The sequence below is a fragment of the Trachinotus anak genome, unplaced genomic scaffold (genome assembly GCF_046630095.1).
Source record: "Trachinotus anak isolate AG129_WGS33_773 ecotype Australia unplaced genomic scaffold, CSIRO_AGI_Tana_v1 ptg000011l, whole genome shotgun sequence".
Lineage (NCBI taxonomy): Eukaryota > Metazoa > Chordata > Actinopteri > Carangiformes > Carangidae > Trachinotus > Trachinotus anak.
In genome coordinates this window covers 24820125-24839717 of record NW_027273862.1, presented here as the reverse complement: position 1 = coordinate 24839717, position 19593 = coordinate 24820125, and the positions used below count along the sequence as shown (strand labels likewise).

At 41.7% G+C, this 19593-nt stretch overlaps 1 protein-coding gene across 11 annotated transcripts in view; it reads right to left on the bottom strand.

The window, feature by feature from the left end:
- neo1a (neogenin 1a) overlaps positions 1 to 19593 on the bottom strand; it is a 155789-nt gene that overhangs the window by 73736 nt on the left and 62460 nt on the right. The gene's annotated exons all lie outside the window — the stretch shown is intronic.

Sequence of the window (19593 nt, the reverse complement as noted above, 5' to 3'; positions counted from 1 at the left end):
ATATCGTGCTGTGTTATTACACAGCATGGAGGGCCTCTTGAGTTTCCGGGCAGACTGTGGCTGTCTCCTTGGTAGTGTGTGTGTGTGTGTGTGTGTGTGTGTGAGTGAGAGAGAGAGAGAGAGTGAGAGAGATGAATGGATAAAAATATGTGTCACTAAGGATAAATAAAAGAGGTTAGTTCCAGTGTCATTTTTCTATTCATGAATGTAACTCTTACGCAGGAAATGATGCTGAAGACATGCAGAGTGACAATTTGGCATTTCTGCCCCCCTCTCACCTGCAGACAGTTCTTCAAATCCCTGCCAAGAGTGGCTCCAGGGTAAATCACACTTTCAGATAAGGCCCCAACAGCTCCAGGCTCCCCTCTTGGCCTGGGCCGACGCATGCAGCTTTTCTCAGTATATCTCAGCACCATGGTTCAGCTAATATGGGCTTAGCTGATGCAAGTGCTGATATTTTTGTATCAGGGCTGCCAATCACCTACCGTATAATCATCGCAAGGTAGGAAAAAAAAAAGGCTTCAACTGAATTATTTAGATTAGAGTCACTGAAGCTCTGCACTGAATCAAATACTGCTTTTTTGATTAGCAGCTGTAGCGTAGTGTAAGTAATCAGTCTAACGAATGTTAGGTGGGGGATTCTGGGATATATATCAGGCTTTCGGTGAAAATTTAATTTATCAAGAAAAAAAGAAAGAAATCTCACTGCAGGTTATGTAGCTGTAGACAGTACGATATAATGGTAATAACATGTTGGTGGAGTTTACTGTAATACTGAATCTGAATGTCACTTTCTTTTACACTGTAAATTATAAGAAAATACTCTTTTGTCTTTCCACTTGTACTGATCAATTTCAGTATCAAGATGATAAAAAAAAAATATCCATGAAAGAAGATTTTTTTAAAGAGGGTTTGTTATTACAGTGCGTGAATAACTGTTCATTTTTGTGTGTATTTGTCTCACAGCTTCAGCGAAGTTGTTCTAAGTGTCCTTTTAATTTTGTTTGGCATTACATGGTTTGTGTGCTGAAGTGCGGCACATTAATAAACTTTAATTTTTCAAAGTGGACAATAGGCGGTGGCTGATAGCTGATAGTGAATCAAAGGCATAGAGACAAGCTGATGTTTGTCTAATCTTACTTTACACACACAAACTGACATTAGCTTACACGGCACTCAAGATGCTGAACAATTCAGCACTCATATCTTCATGTATCCACAAGGCACAATCAACACTTGTAGCTACTTCAGAGATCACATGACATAGCTGTCGCAGCTCACTGCCTAACTGTACCAATCTGATTAAGAAAAGCTAGAGGCACAGACTGGCTTTAACTAAAACTTTAGACCACGCTCCCCACACAGAGCAATGACATCTCAGAAGATGAGGTTGAAGACAATGGCCCTGAGTTAATGCAGCCGAGCTCTAAAAGCTAGCGCTACACCCACAGCCTTGTGTAATGGCTTTAGACTTGACATTTGGCCCCCAGAGGACACAGGAGAGACCCCTGAAATTCATCTGCAGACACCACATGAAATGACGCCTCTGCAAAGACTGAACCTCTGCAGAGACGAGAGAGAACGCTGCCCCCCTCACAACCTGCGTTCAGATTGTTGTGAGCACCTTCTGACTCCGTCTGCACTGACTCGGCTCTTCTTCAACCTCTCAATCGACTGATCCTTTGTTCCTCTCACCTCATCACATCTCTCCAGACTGAGCTCATCAGTTTGCCGTGTCATCAGGGTGTGTGTGTTTGTGCGTGAATGAGTGTTGACGGGGACACTACATCACAAAGGGCTTGACTTAAGATGGGGGTGAAGTGGGCGCTTCACGTTATGTGCATGTGTGTTATGTGCACGAGCTAAGGCACATTAATTGTGGGTGAAGACAGAGCACTGAAGATGGGAAGTGGTGAGTGTCCATGCTCATGCTATCGATTCCAATTAATCACAATTCTCCATTTAAATCGACTGGGTGGGAGCTTCATTTTCCACACCCTTGCTCAGCACCATTTATTGAACAGAGGTGCTGTACTGCCAATCTCAACTCTTATTACCTGAGTGTGATGAGGCCAAGTGATTCCAGTAGAGCAATAATGTCTCAGTGGTCAAAACATGGGAGTGGAAAGTTTTATGCTAATGAAAAGCACTGTCTTTGTAGGAATAGGAGTAACAGAGCGCCTCCCAACAGCATTTCCATAAAAAATAAAACAGTTGGCCCAGTGGTGGCACCAAATGCCTCCTTTGTGAGGAGTGGTTCGTTAGATTCACCAAACCCTCCATCATCTGCTTGGCTTTGCCAGTGGAGCTTATAATCATATGAATGCTAATGAATGAATGTGTCCATCAATGGATGGAGATTAGCGGGGAAGACCTGCGCTGCAGAGAGCTACGAACAGGCGTAACGACCGTCTGCCCCGCCTCAGAGCAAAAACTGCATGTAACCACAGAGGCACATCCACACATATACTTAAATCACACAGTTGGGTTCCTACTATTCCTAATTAAAATCAGGTATAGAATAACAATGAGCAGCTTAATGGAATATGCAGAAGGCTTTAAGATTCTCCCTCTAGATTCGGCTGAATTCGTAACTGACTGCCAAATGGCTGCATTTCACCTTGGATCAAAAATACAACTGTGGTCTATGTTACATATTTTCAAGCTGTGTCAGTTTAAGTAATTAAGGAAAAAAACATGAAACTGGCTTAGAGCATACATTCTGGAGCTACGCTCCTTATATGGCCTGACAAAGCTCTGCGTTTTGAATGGAAACATAAAAATAACTCATTTTACACTGTGAAAATTTGAGAAAAAAAAAAAAGACAACTCGTGTTTCCAAGCCACTGAAACACCAATAAAAACTGTTTATGGCAAAGAATATTAACAGACCAGCTTTTTATTTTAACCTTTAATTCTTTATTTCCTTTTGTCATAGAATTATGCTATGAAATGATTTGACTAATTAGGGACAATAAAACAGCCATTTTATGTATTTATTTATTTATTACATTAATGTTTTCACAGAATACTCTAATTCTTACTAGAATACTTTAAAAAATGTATTACATTTTTGGGATTTTTTTAAAATCCACATATCTTTATACCAGCAACTGGCGAAAAGTACAATTTCTACAATTCCTAATGCTAAACAAGAGAACAACTGTCAACTTGGCTGTCGTCAGTGTGGAAAACACCACAGTTTCAGTAAGAGCAAGACATCATGCCTATGCTGGAAAAGTCATGCCTACAGGCATTATGGGAGAACGGCTAAACCATGCTTGTTGCAACATACTCCACTCTGAGCCACTTTAAACTGGACCCTCCAGTCACTTGAGCTGTCCCCTAATGTCCCCTCATAGCACAGTGAAAAATGAGGTAAAAATATAAGAGATAAAGATGTGCTTTATTATCTGAAATACGGCTGAACCTCAATCCAAGGCTAAAAACATAAAGAGCTGTAAAGAAAAGCTATTAGAGATGTATTGTGTATCGCTGGGTGAGATTTGTTGTTTGGTGCTTTACTCATCGATAAATGTTACTCTGTTAAATATCATTTGCTGGGAGCGACCAGTGCGGTGTGTAGATCTTAAGTCTGACCTTTGCATTCAGTTTGTTTTTTGATCCAGCACCTGTAGAAGTTTTTGGGCTCTTCATGCCCCGCGCACAGTTTGTTTTGGTGTCAGTCCCCTGGAGTCAAAGAGCGAGGGAGGAGGGGGGGGCTTCTCTCTAGATTTGACATTTTGCAATTATGAACAGCTCTTCCACATCAGAAGGAAGAAAAATATCACACAAGAGACAGCAATCCCAATTTCTACACTGCTGGCAGAATCAGTGGACCAGAATGCAACACAGCCACAACTGGGACTCACACTCTTATCACGATATTATTGCCGCTACTTCTCCCTCTCAGTAAGCTCCTGCCCATTCTCTTGGAATAGTTAAAGTCATTCTGGGAAATGTGATAAATCAATACCTGAAAGAGAAGATTTAAGGAAAGTGGCCGCACTAAAAAAAATGTCAGAGTAATTCCTAGATTGCACTGACTGTTACAAATTGATATTTACCTGTGTATGACCATTCAAAGGGAGCTAAACAATAATGACACTCTCCCTTGCTCCACCCTTTCATTCAGCAGCGTCCTCCCTTATCAGCAGACCTATTACAGTTTTGCACACAAAGACAGGAACAATCACAATCCTGTTGTTGGTGCATTCATGAATTTTACAACACCAGACGGAGCCAAATCAAGTTTGCTGAGTGGGAAGAAAAAAGAAAAAAAAAAAAAAAAGGTGAGGAGATGGATCCAACCCCCGGATGAAGAGTAAATGAGACAGTGTGAAGAAATTCAATCAATGGCAATGAACATCCGAGACGTTAGTGTGAATGGGCGAGTGACGGAGTAATCAAGTAGTTCAAAAAAGAGAGGAGATAATAATGTCTATTAGATGTATTGGCTTTGAGAGGTGTGTGCTGAGGCGAGGTCTAAAAGTATTTCCCTGCTGTAAAATTCCCCAGTACAATATGTGCTTTGCTTTATTCAGTTCAGTGCCTCTTTCTGCTGGTGCTCCCTTTAAGACCAGCTGCAGTGAAAGTGATAATTAATTCCCTAATTGAAGGTTTCAGAGCTTCAGGGGAGAATACTTCTAAGGGCTTCCTCTATTACAGCAAATCATGCTAATCAGCCAACATACGGTTACATTCTTACAGTAAAACAGTGAAGTATTCACGTCTTACTGATATTATGTACTTTGAGACAATTTTCAAATGAACAATTTAAACAGAAATCCTCTTGGTTAAACACGAAGGGAAACTCTTGACAGGCACACTGTGGGTTACTGGTTTATTAGGAATACCTGTACAATCTAATGCAATCCAACACAGTCACAGCTGAAATGTGTCCTGCCCTTCTAAAGCTTCTCATTTTGTTGATCCAGTGCCAGAGCTGTTTATTCATGTGAATAGGAATAGATAAAACATGTAATTCAGTGCAACACCACATGAATGACCAGAGAGCCTAATCAACAAAAGCTGAACATTATAAGCTGTACAGAGATATGATGCTACCAGGCCTGTTGTGTAAGATTGCCTCATAAAACAGAAAAGGCATCCCACACCTTGTTCTGTTGGGATTTAGATTTCCTGTGTGCAGATTGGAAGGACTTTGTGTTATATTTCCTCTACAGAATTATTTCCAATGTGAGATTAAAGCTTTAAAAAAGAAAAAAAACTATGAGTTTCACTTATTTGAGTGTTACATCCAATTTCAGGGTTTACTTTAAGAACAGATTAAAATGCCAGTGAGCCATTTCCCTCTGGGTTTCTGAAAAAGCACTGTTGGGCCAAAATGTTCCGAGGGTTTAGTTCAAGAAAATAAACCTCCCATTGGTAAAGCATTGTTTGTGTGTGATTATTAATATATTAATGCACTCTGTATGTGGATGCAATCCTGTGTGCATAAGCACAGGCAAAGCCAATGAAGCTCATGTACAATAAACAATGTATAAAAACTGATGGCTGCTCTGAGAGACAAATGCTTGGACTTGTCTCTTGCTCTATCCATTATCAAACTTTAATTGAACTGCATTGCAAAAGCCACTCAGACACACAAAGGCCCTCCAAACAACAAAAAACACAACATTATTCACCCCCTGTTATCACTCTTCATAAAGGCGCTTGCAGGGTTTATGGTACACTGAAAAAGTTCTGACTCTCTGATGCAGCCGAGATCATTGTGAAATTTAGCTTTGAGGGGTGGTGCTTTGGTGATGCTCTTAAGTGGCTGTGCATGTTACATGAAAACTACAGCATGAATTCTTTATATCCTATGCCAAGAGGGAGTTTGCTTGCTTTTCTTTGGTTTAATATGAATATGGGATGTGGTCAAATAAAGAAAACTTTTGTGTTTAATTACAAAGTTTGTATGCCTTCATAGACAAAGATACAATAGATCTAATAATCTGTACCATCAACTTGGAGGAGAGAAAAACAGAGTTTCCTGCTTTCAAACTAAACAAAAAGTCAGGAGCAGGGAGGCAAACAGAAACTTTTCAAGGTCCTGTCAGTGTTGGGAAAGATGTTTGCTGATGTTCGTCACTCCCTCCACAGTGAAAAAGGTGACAGCAACCTTCATCCCGTCGGGGGTGGCAGGTGGGATGTTTCCAAAGACTGACAAGAATGAAAACAGGATTAATTAATGGCTGCATGTTGGAGTCTAATAAAGAAGTCACTGAGGAACGTCATCATGTATGAGGCCTGACAACCCTGATGTAATGAGGAAATGATGAAATGCACAGCCTGGCTGTATCATCACAACACATTTGTCTTTTGCACCAACAGGGTGTGGTGACTGACAGTGACTGCCATAACACAAATGATGTTGGACCATAAAAATAGTTCCAGCTTCATTCATCAAATGTGTTTAGTTTTAATCTGATCCAAACAGCTGTCTGTCGAAATAACCGGATAACAATGACACCACTTTACAACTGAGCTAAAATTAGAACAGTTTACTCCAATGACCCCGACTGAAACATGTGATGAGCAGTCGGCTAATCAGTGGACAGACTGTGGATTGACAAGGAATTGGTGCCTTTAAACTCTATGCTATGTGTGCAGAACAATGGCAGCCACGAAAGCACAGACACTCCCCAAACACAGAAAGGCATCTGTTGTGTACACACATCAGAAGGACAGACATAAGATGGATGGGTGGCGTTCCACAGGAGTCAGCCTCAGACAGTGGCTCTTATTTTATCTACTGGGCTGTAAAAATGGCTCTCTGGCGCAGGAAACGACAGAAAGAGCATATTCTGACCTCGTAACCAGTCACTGCCTGAAGAGAGTCCTGTAAAACCCTCAGAGGAGAACTGGTGCCACAGAGTGACAGATCAGCCCATTGTTAAATTTCCAGTATGACAACCTCAAGACAATGATGGCAGCAGGCAGTCAGTAAAATAATACACCAGTTCGTTGTTAAAAACAAAGATGCAGACAGAAGCCTGTTGGAGGAGTAGCAGCGTATCCAAGGCATCAATTCTCAGCCAACAGACACCATTAAGTCTGTTACGAAAACTCTGCAGGGCTTAACATCTCGGCTAGCTCTCAGCCAGGAGAGGGACGATTTAACTGCTAAACCACTGTGGGTGCAGAACAGATGTTGTGAAAAGAAGGCCCTCCTAAACATTTATGACCATCAGCGGATGGGCCCTGGGGCACAGCTGCTGTTCAGAGTACAACTAAGGTGAGGAGAAGTCAACTCCAACTTATTGCTACACTTCTCACCCCCTAACGAGGCTATTTCTAGGCAAAATAACATCCCCTTTAGAAGACAATCACTGTTAAAGGTCTGTTCTGAACAAATATCAGTAACTAGTTTCTCCACTATGCATTTACCAGTGTGATGAGTTGCTTGTTTGATTGCTGATTATCTTTTCTGCCTGCATATGCTAGTGAGAGGATGAAAAAAAAATCAGCCAATAATGAAATCACACACAAACAATTTCATCTTGATGGGAAGTGACACATCAGGATGAGGCTGCTGGCACAGTTGGCAATCTGACAGCTCCTGATTGCCTGTTGCGTAAACAGACAAGAGGAGAGGCTACAAGGAGGCTTGTGGATGGTGACGGACGGAGACGGACACATGACGAGGCTGGGTCAGTTGCCATGGAAACGTTAATGAAAAGAACATCAGGATTCTATTTGCAAAACGTTTGTTGCAATTCCGCAACTGTGATTTCATCAGCGAGTTGTGACATTACTTATATGCGTCAAATGTTTATGTGTTTAGTAGTTAAATGCATTTTCTGTTGATTCAAATACAAACAGGCTGTCCATCTGTAAGTGGAATGATTATTATTAGGGGGGGGCAATATAGATAAAATCCTCTATTGAGAGCATGTAATGTATAATATTATATTGTTATATACTAACTGGAAAATCAATTGAGAAACCAAACAGAAATTGCTTTGTACCAAGAACTAAACACTGATACTCTACCACATTCATGCAAAAAAATAAAAAAAATAAATAAAAATTTCCTGCTCACTGATTTGAATAGCTATCACATTACAAATAGATGAGCTAGTTTACAAGTTTATATTGTGTCTTGATGTATATTGGCATATTATCCTCTCTTCTTATTATCTTCTAAAAAGGTTTAATAAAACTACAACAATCACACACTGTACATACTCTATGTGTTATCTAGAACAAGCAATGAGTTTCTGTGGAATCACCTCCTCCCCACACACACAAAAACAGGCCAGTTGGCCAGAAACCACACCCACACAGCAGGGGTCATTTATCAGCGTCACTGTAAACCAGTCTCACAGATTATAAAGTGAGCTTTTTCCAAATTAATAAGTAACTGGGAGGTAATGATTATTTTCATTACCAATTAATCTTCAGGATAATTTCTCAATGTATTGATTAACTATCTGGTATAAATGGTAGAAAATTGTGAAAGATCCTCAACACAATTTCTTGCAGGTTGAGGCGTTGCCTTTCAGTTGTCTGTCTGACCAAACAAGCCCAAAGATACTGTGTTTACAATCACATAGGACAGAGAAAAGCATCAAACCATTTAAAGTGAAAAGCCTGAAAATGACTGACAATTGACTAATTGTTTTAGCTCTTCTGGAAGGTTTGATGAGCTGTGTGCATTTCTCAGCTGTGGAAGCTGTGATTGGGTGTCTGTGTTGAAGGTAGTCGTTCTGCATGATCCTCGGGTTGTGAGTCAGCATGTGAGCGTTTAATCTCTTGTTCCAGGGTATCGCATGTCTCCTCTGCATTCCCACCTGTTCACAGTTAGACCTCCAGCCAACCACAGTATCTAGGGGAAAAGAGCCCCTTTTCATTACAGGTAATAGTTGTAGTTGAAACAATACTGATTGCATTAAGGCCCTTAATAATTTTAAAGGTGTCTTATTTTATCACTGGGAATTTAGCTCATTCTTGGCCCATTTCGAGGCTAACCTTCTACAGAGGTCGTTGCCATGGGAGACCGTAGCAGCGCCTGCTCCCATTATCCAGAGCACAGATAAATGTGTTGGCACAACGACCATACATCCCTTCGCTCTTTCTGCCTCACCTCCCCCCCTTTACCTCGCTCCCTTATCAGAGCGAGGAGGGAGGGGAGGAGGAGGAGGTGAGAGGTAAGACAGGATGCAGGGAGAAGCTCAGTGCAGTGGCCTCCAATGTCAGAGAAGTGACCTGTGGGATTATGAAGGAGATGTCAATCAAATCCAACACAGGTGCCGCAAAGAGCAGCTATTGCTGGACCTTCCTCACGTCTTTCATCAACTGCTTGTTTCCTTCAGGCCCTGAGCAACGCCCCTCTCCACTGGAATGAAGGGCCCCTCCACCCTCCACTAACTCAACAGGCCATCCAGATAAAGGAGCCAAACACACCCCTGTCCTGCCGTTGATGGACACGTAGATATACGAGCTGAAGGGATAACCTCTCCACATTCACCTCTCTCCTCCACTCTGCCTCCCGACAACACCATCCGCCTCTCACTCCAATTTTTCAGCCTCTCCTCTGCCACAGCGCTGTCTCTTTCTCATTCCCTGCATTACTCTCAGAGTTGCATTCAATCAGTCTCCACACATTCCTATCACCCCTCCCTTTTCCTCTCCATCTTCCCACCACACATTTCAGTAGGAGCTCTATTGTTTGCTAGAGAGGGGCATGCTGCTGCTGGTTCTTATCTGCAGCCGTTGGCGGCACATCTGTAGATGCTATCAGCGGCCCTGTTGCTCTGTTTATGCTCCAGCCCTGCAAGTAGTGCATCTAGCTGGGAAATGAAAAATTGAGCATCTTCTTCAGCAGAAATGATGGAGGGGGAGGCAGAGAGAAGGACAGGGATGTGTTGTAGAAACCAAGACCTGGTCAAAATTCACTTACCAATTTTTCAATGCAAACGTGTCAAACACAACATGCAAGCACTAAGCAGACTTATTCTTCAGCATAATTTTGTGCTTATCTTTAAAACAGTGCGTGGGTGTCTGCTTCAAATTACACCCCAATGAAGCTGACGTAGAACAAAAAACATTTTCTGCACCAGTGAGTTGCATTTAAACAGGCTTTTGTTAAAGTACACATTTGCACATAATCACATTACAGTATGTAGGCAGTTTGTAACATATATCACAGTAAGTATCTGTAGCTGCTATTTGGGAAATATCAGCCTGTGTTGTGTGGTAGGGTTGATAATGAAATGTGCTGCAGACACAATGAGGCTGCTCAGCCAGTCAGCCATGCTACACAAAGGATCAGCTTGACTCCTGAACTTAAAGGGAATTGACTTTCAAAGTGTGGGCTGACAATCTATCGAGAGACAGGCTACAAACCACTATTCCCACCCCAAGCCCTTATGAGCATATATAGGCTACATGTGTGTGAGTATTGAACTGGCAGCTTGGGAGCAGCAGATGTTTCTGAAGACACAGATGTGGTGCAGGGTGATGATGTCACTCAACATAGCCAGGGGTATTTGTTGTTGTTTACGTCGTCAAGAGGTGTGATGGTGTGGTAAATTAACGTCAGCTAGCAGTCCGTCATTCCCCCTACCCACCATACAAACACAGAATCTCCAGCACATAATGGTGACAGGTTGAGGTTTAATGAAGAGAATGACAGGTCATTAGAGTTTGATCAAGTCTGAGGAGCTAAAAAGCTGAAATATAAGAGAAAACATCACAGAAAAGAATCGGAAAGATTAAAAAGCTTCATGGCTTGTTCTGGCAAACCAATGCAGATTCAGCTGTAGCTTATTAGTAGGATAATTAGCTGATTGATAAACAGCTGACTGATCGTGCCTGTCAAGAGCTAAGAAAACAAAAATCAGGAAACAGTGTTGATTTTTTTTTTCCTTTTTCCACATTTATGTAAACATCAGTCTGAAATGCTTCAGTGAGCCTCAATAACAGGCCAAGTGCAGCCACCCCAATTTTAGCAAGGGATCTGGCATGATGATAAGACCAATCTCTCCATGTAGACATGAAACACAACACAGTTTTAAAGTTCATTAGCCATGTCTGGAAAGATGCAGATGCCATGTATAATAGAGACTAAACAAACCTCAGCAAACACAGACATCAAAACTGTGAGCATGCACCGTACATGTTGAGTAGGATTCAGGAGGATGATGCAGCTTTCATACCCTCAGTGGCCAATTCTTGAAACACTACTAATAGCTACACCGTTTATTTATTGGGGTTAATTAAATTTGCAAATATGAAATGGATATATTTACTGAGGGCAAACGTGCAGTGGTGGGTTTTCTCTAAAGAGCACAAAGAGGAAAACAAAACAAGAGGTACTGAAATGATCATATCAGGAATAGTGAGGAAGACAAAGTAACAATGAAGGCAATCTAATCAATCACTCAACCCTAATGGAAAAGGATGCAACAGATCTCTAGAACACCTGGACGGTCTGATAGTATGGCATTAGAAATTACTCCAGTCCATCTGCAGTGCGCTGCCTTCAAAGGGAGCAGATGCTACGCCGAATGCCTCCAAACAAAATCAACCTCTGATGAGTCTTAATTGTTTATATATGTGGGAATTTGTGCGCCTCCACATTGTGTTGTCCCACATGGGGAAAAAAATCCAAAGTCAGATAATGTGTTTCTGTCTGCACTTGTATAATCCATGTTTTACAGATACAAATTGGTAGGCATATTTCCATCCTTTAAGAATAATTGAATAAGAATTGGTGCAATAGCTGCATCAAGGCATTGCTTTATGTTCTCTGGTTGTAAATGTAGCAGGAAGTGAAACCTGAGTGTTAAAATGCCGCGGTGAGGAGCGAGGAGGCTGACAGGTGAGGTGGAGGCAGGATAAGAGGAAATGTGTTGGCGGGGTGTAGAATAGAAGACATGTTGTTGTAGTGCTGTGTTGCCTCTCCTGCCTGTGTGTGTGTGTGAGTGTGAATAAACAACAGGGGAGATACTCATCACTGACCTTGGAGCACAAGTTATTCTACAGCTTGGAAGAATACACACACACACACACACACACACACACACACACACACACACACACACACACACACACACACACACACACACACACACACACACAACATCCCCTACAGCAGGATGCAGTCAGTTGTACAAAAGGCAATTCCATAATACTACACATCAACACTAACAGCAGGGAGCCTCTACTCAAACACTGCAGGCATTTATTTATTTTTTCAAATCATCAATCAAGCCTCATCAGACTCAACTCAGTGAGTCAAATGCCTCCACACTGCCCTGAAATCATGCATGTGCACACTCATGCATACAACCCTGAATTTGACACCTCCACAGCTTGCATCCACCAATCAAAAGGCCACGAAGGCGCTGCATGGTGTGGAGAGAAGAAGAGGTCTGAACACCCTCCCTTGGGCCCTTACACACAGAGTTCAGGGCAGCTCAGTCAAGGGAGGCTCCCCTCATGAACAGTCACGATCACTTTCATAGTTTCTTTTACATGCCCTGCATAGCTGAATTCCTTATTGAAGTGACATATCACTTTCTTGCTTCCCACCTTCCTTGTTTATCACACTCTCTCCGTTTTCACACTTCGCTCTTGCTCACACAAGTCTTGCCTGCATTGCACATGTCATGCCCCTGCACATAAAGACAGAGTCTGTGTTCGAGCAGGCTTGAACAGGCTCCAACAGCTCCCCAAACAGTCTTCATTCCACATGAGGAACACGTACGGTGCCCCAGTCTTTCCCAGTTTTTATTTTCATCTCTGCAATGCATAGGAATACTTGGCAAGCATTACCCATCCATCCTGCACCCTCAAAACCCTCTTTCTTCCCTCTCATGTTAGCTCTGGGAGACACAGTGTGAGGAATGCAGACTGTCTGTCTTTGACTAAAAGCAACAAAATAAATGCAAATGAACTTTCCATTAAGGACTGTCAAGCATAATGTGGACGTTCCTCAGATAAAACCTCCTTTGTTTGCCACAAAAGAAAAAATATCAATGAATCTACCATAATTAAGGGAAATGGGGAACTGAGGGAAAATAAATGTGGTTCCTCTTCCCATTTTTCCAGCAGCATGAAAAAACATTTTGGAGAAAGTGAAATCCAGTCAGCTGGAAGACAGAGCGTGGGATATGAATTGAGTGGAAGCGAGAGAAAAGCTTTCTGAGGTGTCACCTCTCACACCTTGAGCTTGCCCCTTTCAGTGCAAGCCATCCTTTCCGCTTCCATCATAAAGCCATCAATGCTTATGGAAACCTGCTCAGATGGTGCAATAAAAAAAAAGTCAACCCATAAATAAATCTGGTCTCTGAAGCATAAAAAAAAACCAAGATGCTCACCAACTGAGCACTTTGCACTTTTCTTCAGCGCACTCCATCTGTGCCCATGGTGAGGCAGAATATGCAATCAAACACTCATGGTTGTACCATATTTCTACCTCCTCAGCACAAGCCAAGTAGAGGGAAATATGCATTTCAAACATATTTTATTTACATCTAGAGTGGCAGAATCAAATCCCTTTTCTGTCACCCTGGAATCACACATTTTACTCACAAAATAAAAGGATATCAAATTAAAAAATAAGATATGCTTGCCAATGCTTCAGAATTCAACCAAGAACAGGAGGACTTAGGGGCAAAGGGGCTCATAAGAACATCGATATCAGAATGTTTTTTTCCTAAAGCTATTCTCTGTAACATCTTTTCATAGAACAGATGTCAAGATAAGTGGCCTTGAATATCAAAAAGTCTAACTGGACCATATCATTCTGGAACAAAAACTCTACCTACTCCATCTCACTTTTTCTGCCCACCCCTCGAGTCTGATGAATACAGAGGTGCATTTAAAAAGATTTCCCTCAGGCATGCAGAGCCATCAAAAAAAACAGAGTCAACTCTCTTTCAGGGTTCAAAAGCTCTATGAAGCCCAATTCAGCTTTGAAACATGGGGACGTTTTAATATGAAAACCAAAAGCTGCCTCATGCATGCTCGCTCGGACGGGTATTGGAAGATGAAAGGGCGATGCGGATGAGTACACTGGCCCATAAAGGTGTAGTTATTTCTATCTATAGAACCACAAGGAAAGAGACATGGACGGTGAATGTCAATGAGAGAGGGGGCGATAAACAAAGTGCAGTCTCACCTCTATTTTATGCAGATTGAGAGAAACTGCAAGAGCGATGGATTGTCTGCAACCACAACATTTCAGGAAGTAAAACTCCTTTCACAAAGCAGCTACTTTTTGAATTTACTGAGAACTTTGCCATGCACATCCACCCTGAAAGGTCTACATAAAGGAGAACATTCTCCTCATTTCCTCAGGGTAGGACAGAGTAATACAGCGTGGTTTGTGGAATTGAAAGGCTAATTGACATGTGCTAAGATTGAACATTCACCAGTGAAAACGTATCAGAAGTGACAAAACTAGAAAGGAAAAATGTAGCCTCCTTTCCCTTTAAGCAATTATTGGCATTCCTGAACAAAACACTATTTACACACCAACCAAAATTAAATAAACCAAAAGTTCAGAATTAAGTCAGAACGGTTGAAGTTATTTGTTTGTTAAGATCTGCATGCTGCAGTGGAAACTAAGTCTCCTTCGGGGCATCTGCTCTAGCCTAGTGTTCTTTTTTAATGCAGAGCTACTCATTTAGTGAATGGTACATTCCAGTTTCCTGCCAAAACACAGGAACACAAGCATCATTACCATGCAATTGTGCTCAGGACTGTGAATAACAAGAATCCAGACCCTGTAGATAGGAAAGTTTGTGGAAGCACTGAATCACTGACTAATGACTTGATTTTATAGTATTGCAAGTTGCAGAAGATGATGGTGTGTGTGTGTGTGTGTGTGTGTGTGTGTGTGTGTGTGTGTGTGTGTGTGTGTGTGTGTGTGTGTGTGTGTGTGTGTGTGTATATATACATGGCTCCTAATTTTGATTTATTAGATTGTGTGTTTTTTTCCAACGCCATGCAGGCTTACTGGTAAGTCCTGGTTGTTTATTCCGTTAGATTGTTGTGAATGATAGGCTTAGATCTGCTATTTCACACGATAAACACCACATATGGGAAACTGCTTAATTTGCTGCATCACTTAAGTGAAATGTGAGTAATGTGTCAAGTTCAGTCTCCGGAGGCCTTGACATACATTTGAAGTAAATCCCAAATACAACTGTAGCTGGTGAGGGGTATTTCAATTTGTACGAGACCCCAAAATTATGCTACTCATGTACAAGCAGATATTTAGAGCAGATGGTGGCAAAACATCTATAAAAGACAAAACAGTCAAGCTGATTAACATGTCACGCACGAAGCCAAACTCTTACTGATGCCATGAATTTATCCTTTGGGTCTGAAGTGAAAATGAGAGCATTTAAGGGAAATCTCTGAGGTTGTGTGGAAAGCCTTAAGCAGTAAAGAATCACCACTGATGTGCAGATGCCTCACACATATTGGGAGATGCACTATGTAAAGCTGAGAATAGAAGTTCAGGTGGTGGGGGAGCTGAGGTGTGGGGTGGGGAGCGGTGGCCTTGAAAAGACAGAGGAGAGGAGCAAGTTAGGGAAGTCATTATGCACAGAGAGTTCATCTTCATCTGCTGACTGCAGCAGTCAATTATCACACTCGTTAATTGCACCAGCCGAAGAATAGAGCAGAAACAGGGTGAAAATGGTCTGAGTTCAATTGGACAGTACACTTGAATTTGAAATTCTAAATGCAGCTTCATTGTAGTGAAGAAAATATCTCCTGGTATTTGGGTTGGTTTTTTTTTTTTTTTTTAAACACTCTCTGAGCAGTAGCAGATAATCTGGCACCGTGACAAACTCCCAAGTTTGTACTACATGTAACAGTGTTTAAGACTTAATTCAATGGGGATGATTAGTCTATTGTCTATCTGTATTCACTTAACTAGTGCCTTAATGATTAAGATGTCGGTGGAAAGTGTGACGCTGTCCTGGCACACACTCGACTCCACTGCTGTTTTTTTCAAGTCTTTTCATACCAAGGCACAACCTAAGAGTCTGTTAGTATCTGGTGTGAATGTGTCAACATGGGTAATGTGATCTGGGTCTGCACCTCTGCTCACAGCCGGAGTTTTACACAGGTCTGATGCTGCTGGGCTTTGGTGGTACAGGGTGAACATTGGCTATTTCTGGTCCTCTTGCCATAAAGTAATGATAATTACACATGGTTGTAGAGCACAACTTTTATATTAACCTTTAAAATCAAGAAATGAAATCCTATAAAGTTACAATACACTGCCCACCATGGTGATTCTCCAGTGGAAAAACAACATGGCAGAGCTCACAGCTTGTGCTGCAGCTGGTAACTTGTGTAAAGACGACCTTGCATCAGCGCTCAGCTTTTAATTCACAATCAGAATAAAGCTCTTGTTGAAAGATGACATGTCACACACAGCGGGAGAATTCCAGAAACATACAAAGACAATTAAACGGCTGGGTGTACATTCCCACGCACACACAGAAACACACACCAGGCACTGAGGTGTCTGGAGAGTAGAGATAGGGCTGTCTCCATCAGCCTCTCCACCTACCCAGAGGACCTAATCAGTCAGTGAATACACGTAAAATGGAGGCTGTCATCTACCTTCAGCCCAACAGACTCCCTGTCGACAATTTTCTCCTGCCGTCCTCCAGAGAGAAAAAAAAAAGATGGATCTTTCCCTACAGCTCCATCCTCAACCAAACTTTCCCACATCATATTTTCTCAGCTGCTTTGCGGGTCCTGTTTCTCTGTCTCCTTTACAGCATCATCTTTGCAGCTAGCTCGGACAGTTTTTTTTTTCCAAACAGCATTTCAGTTCTTTCACTACTTGTGCTCCAAGGTTAACTGGATATTTTAATTTTTCAGCTCAGCATATGATTCGTGCACCTGAGCAGAAGTGCAGGGTTTGCAACAGGCTCTCCTCTCTGCTTTAGCTGCAGCCTCCGCTATAATGTCACCTCCCTCCCTCCTCACATGTGCACGGACAGATGGAAATCAGGGTAATGGAACACCGCTGTGACCCTGACCCTGCTTCCGGGTTAGAGCCATTCGTCATGGCAACGACCCCGACACTCAGCAGCAAGGCAGCACATAATTGGTCATAAGGGGCAAGGGTCTGTACCTGGACATGGATATACCTACATGGGCTTTGATAAGGCAACGTCTGCACCAAGGTGCATAACGTAAATGTAAAAACGCTGAAAAACTGACAGAATCTATGCGGGAATTTTTTGCTCATTACCAAAGTTCTCCATCTACACTGGAAGACAAAAATGAGTCTGGTTCTCCTTTTCCTGTTTTACCTGGCAAACAGAAATGTCTGTTACAGCAATCATTTGGTAGAAAGTGAGACAGAGAGTTCAGTTACTCCACTCACACTCAGCAATACAAACCCCCATTCAGACATCTCACTTATGTGATGAAGGGCTTGTTCACTTGTGTATTATCGTAGTTCAGGCACTTTGTTGGGTTGCAGGGATTAGCCAATCAGAGACCTAGTTATTGGTTTGGCTACCATAATGTCAGCAATGTTTTGTTTAGTTGTAGTTGTGGTGGAAAGTGGATGAGCAGGAAGGGTTGGATCAGATGTTGTGCAGTTTGTTATCAGTGAGTCGTTTGGTGCACATGTGCATTCAGAGAAAAGCAAAGTATTATTGTGTAGTATATATATTCTGTGCCTTGTGTTTTATATTGGCTGTGTAAATATGTTTAGCTGTATTAGCAAGTTTGCTAGCTGCATGTTAACACTTAAAACAGTAATAGTAAACCAGTGACTTGCTAATTAGCAACTCACCTTATATTAATGTCATTTATATAGAGTCAGTTATGTTATTAGTATTCGTTAGTGCTGTTTAACGATTACTTCAGTAGTGTCTTGTGCTTGGGTTCTAATGTTTCGTTTCATTGCAGAACCACACACATGCAGAAACCTCACCTGCTGTTATAAACATGAGTGAAGTGAACATCCCACAACACACCCCACCAGCTACAGTTACAGTCAGAGTTATCAATGCTGTTAGACAACTTATTGTGTTGTATTGTCACAACTCATTTGTTCTTTGTTGGTCCTGTTGTCAAACAACTACCAAGTATAATGCAGGGATTTGTTCCCAGCTGTTGTCTCCAAGTTGTGCAAGAATTCCTGCAACGCTGCAGTGGGACGGCTGATCAAATTACTATTTTATGCTCAAGCAGAGACACCTGAATTGCTTGACAGGCTGTATAGCCATTTAAAATACAGCATTACAATGTTGGGTTAAAATTATACATACACAGCACCTAACTGTGCTTGAGCAGACACACAGTATGTCAACATTTCATAAATCATATTCACCTCGTCCAAACTACAGCAAATGACAACAGAAGAGTCCTGTATTAAAGCACAGTGTTTGGGTGTGCGAAGTGTCGACTTATTGTAGATGACAAGTGAAAACTGAATTTAGCCAGCTTGGCGAGCACACAGTCAACACTCACATGCACACATTCACAAACAGAAGATCCCATTTTTAGGGGTAAACAATGACATGTCTGATGTGTTTCTTTCTGGGGGTGCCTTTGAGAATGAGGGAGATGGTTTTTTGTTGTTTTTCAGATTTATTACTGTTTGTTTGCCATTTTGGCGCTATATGGCTCGGGTGCTGCCACGGTGGAACTGCAAAATGGGGGTGTGTGAGTGTGTCTGTGTGCCAGTGGTAGTGTTGAGGCAGTAGAGAGGTCTTGAAAGGATAATAAAGAGAAAATGGAGGACTGAGAGCGGTAGTAAAGAAGGTAAAAAGAAAGGACAGGAGGTTGATAGAGTGAGAGAAAGGACAGCGAGCACAAGACAAAGAAGAAACAGTGAGAAATGAAAGTGAGACAGAGTAGTAGTAGTGTGAAAAGATCCACTGAGTGAGTGGGATGAATGAACACAGCTTAGTCTGTTCAGGCTCCAGAGAACAAGAGCTTATGAATGGGTAGACATCATCTGATTGGGCTTTATCTCTGTGTGTCGCTGGAACCAGATCAGCCTTTGATATAACAGGTTTTGTTTGCCATGGGTTGAAGGGGTGTGTTTTCCAACCAAGTTGAGTTTTAGAGCTGCAACAGATAGCCAATTCATCGATTAGTCTTTCAACCAAAAATTTAATTGGCAGTTATTCTTATAATCAAACATCATTTGGTGCCAGCTTCTTGCATGTGATGGTTTGATGCTTTCCTTTATCATCCAGACAAAACAAGACATGTGAAGATGTCGTCTTGGACTGTGGGAAATGACAGGCATTTTTTTATATTTTTTGACACCTTGCATACAAAAAATAATTGAGAAAATAATTGGTCAATTCATTGAGAATGGAAATAATCCTTAGTTGCAGCCCTAGTGAGTTTAGTGCACTGACACAAGGTCACATGGATGAAAGAGAAGTGATTTTTGGCAGAAGTCAGCTTGAGGCAGACGATCAGAGAACGGGGTATAGGCATCGAAATAACTCAAGCTGAGGTTTAAAGAGTTATGTCAGGTTTGGATTTTACATCCTACTGCTCAGCTTTGGTAGGAAACTTTATATTACTCACTTACTTGAATTATTTTCATTTCAGGTTGTTGTTGCCCAAACA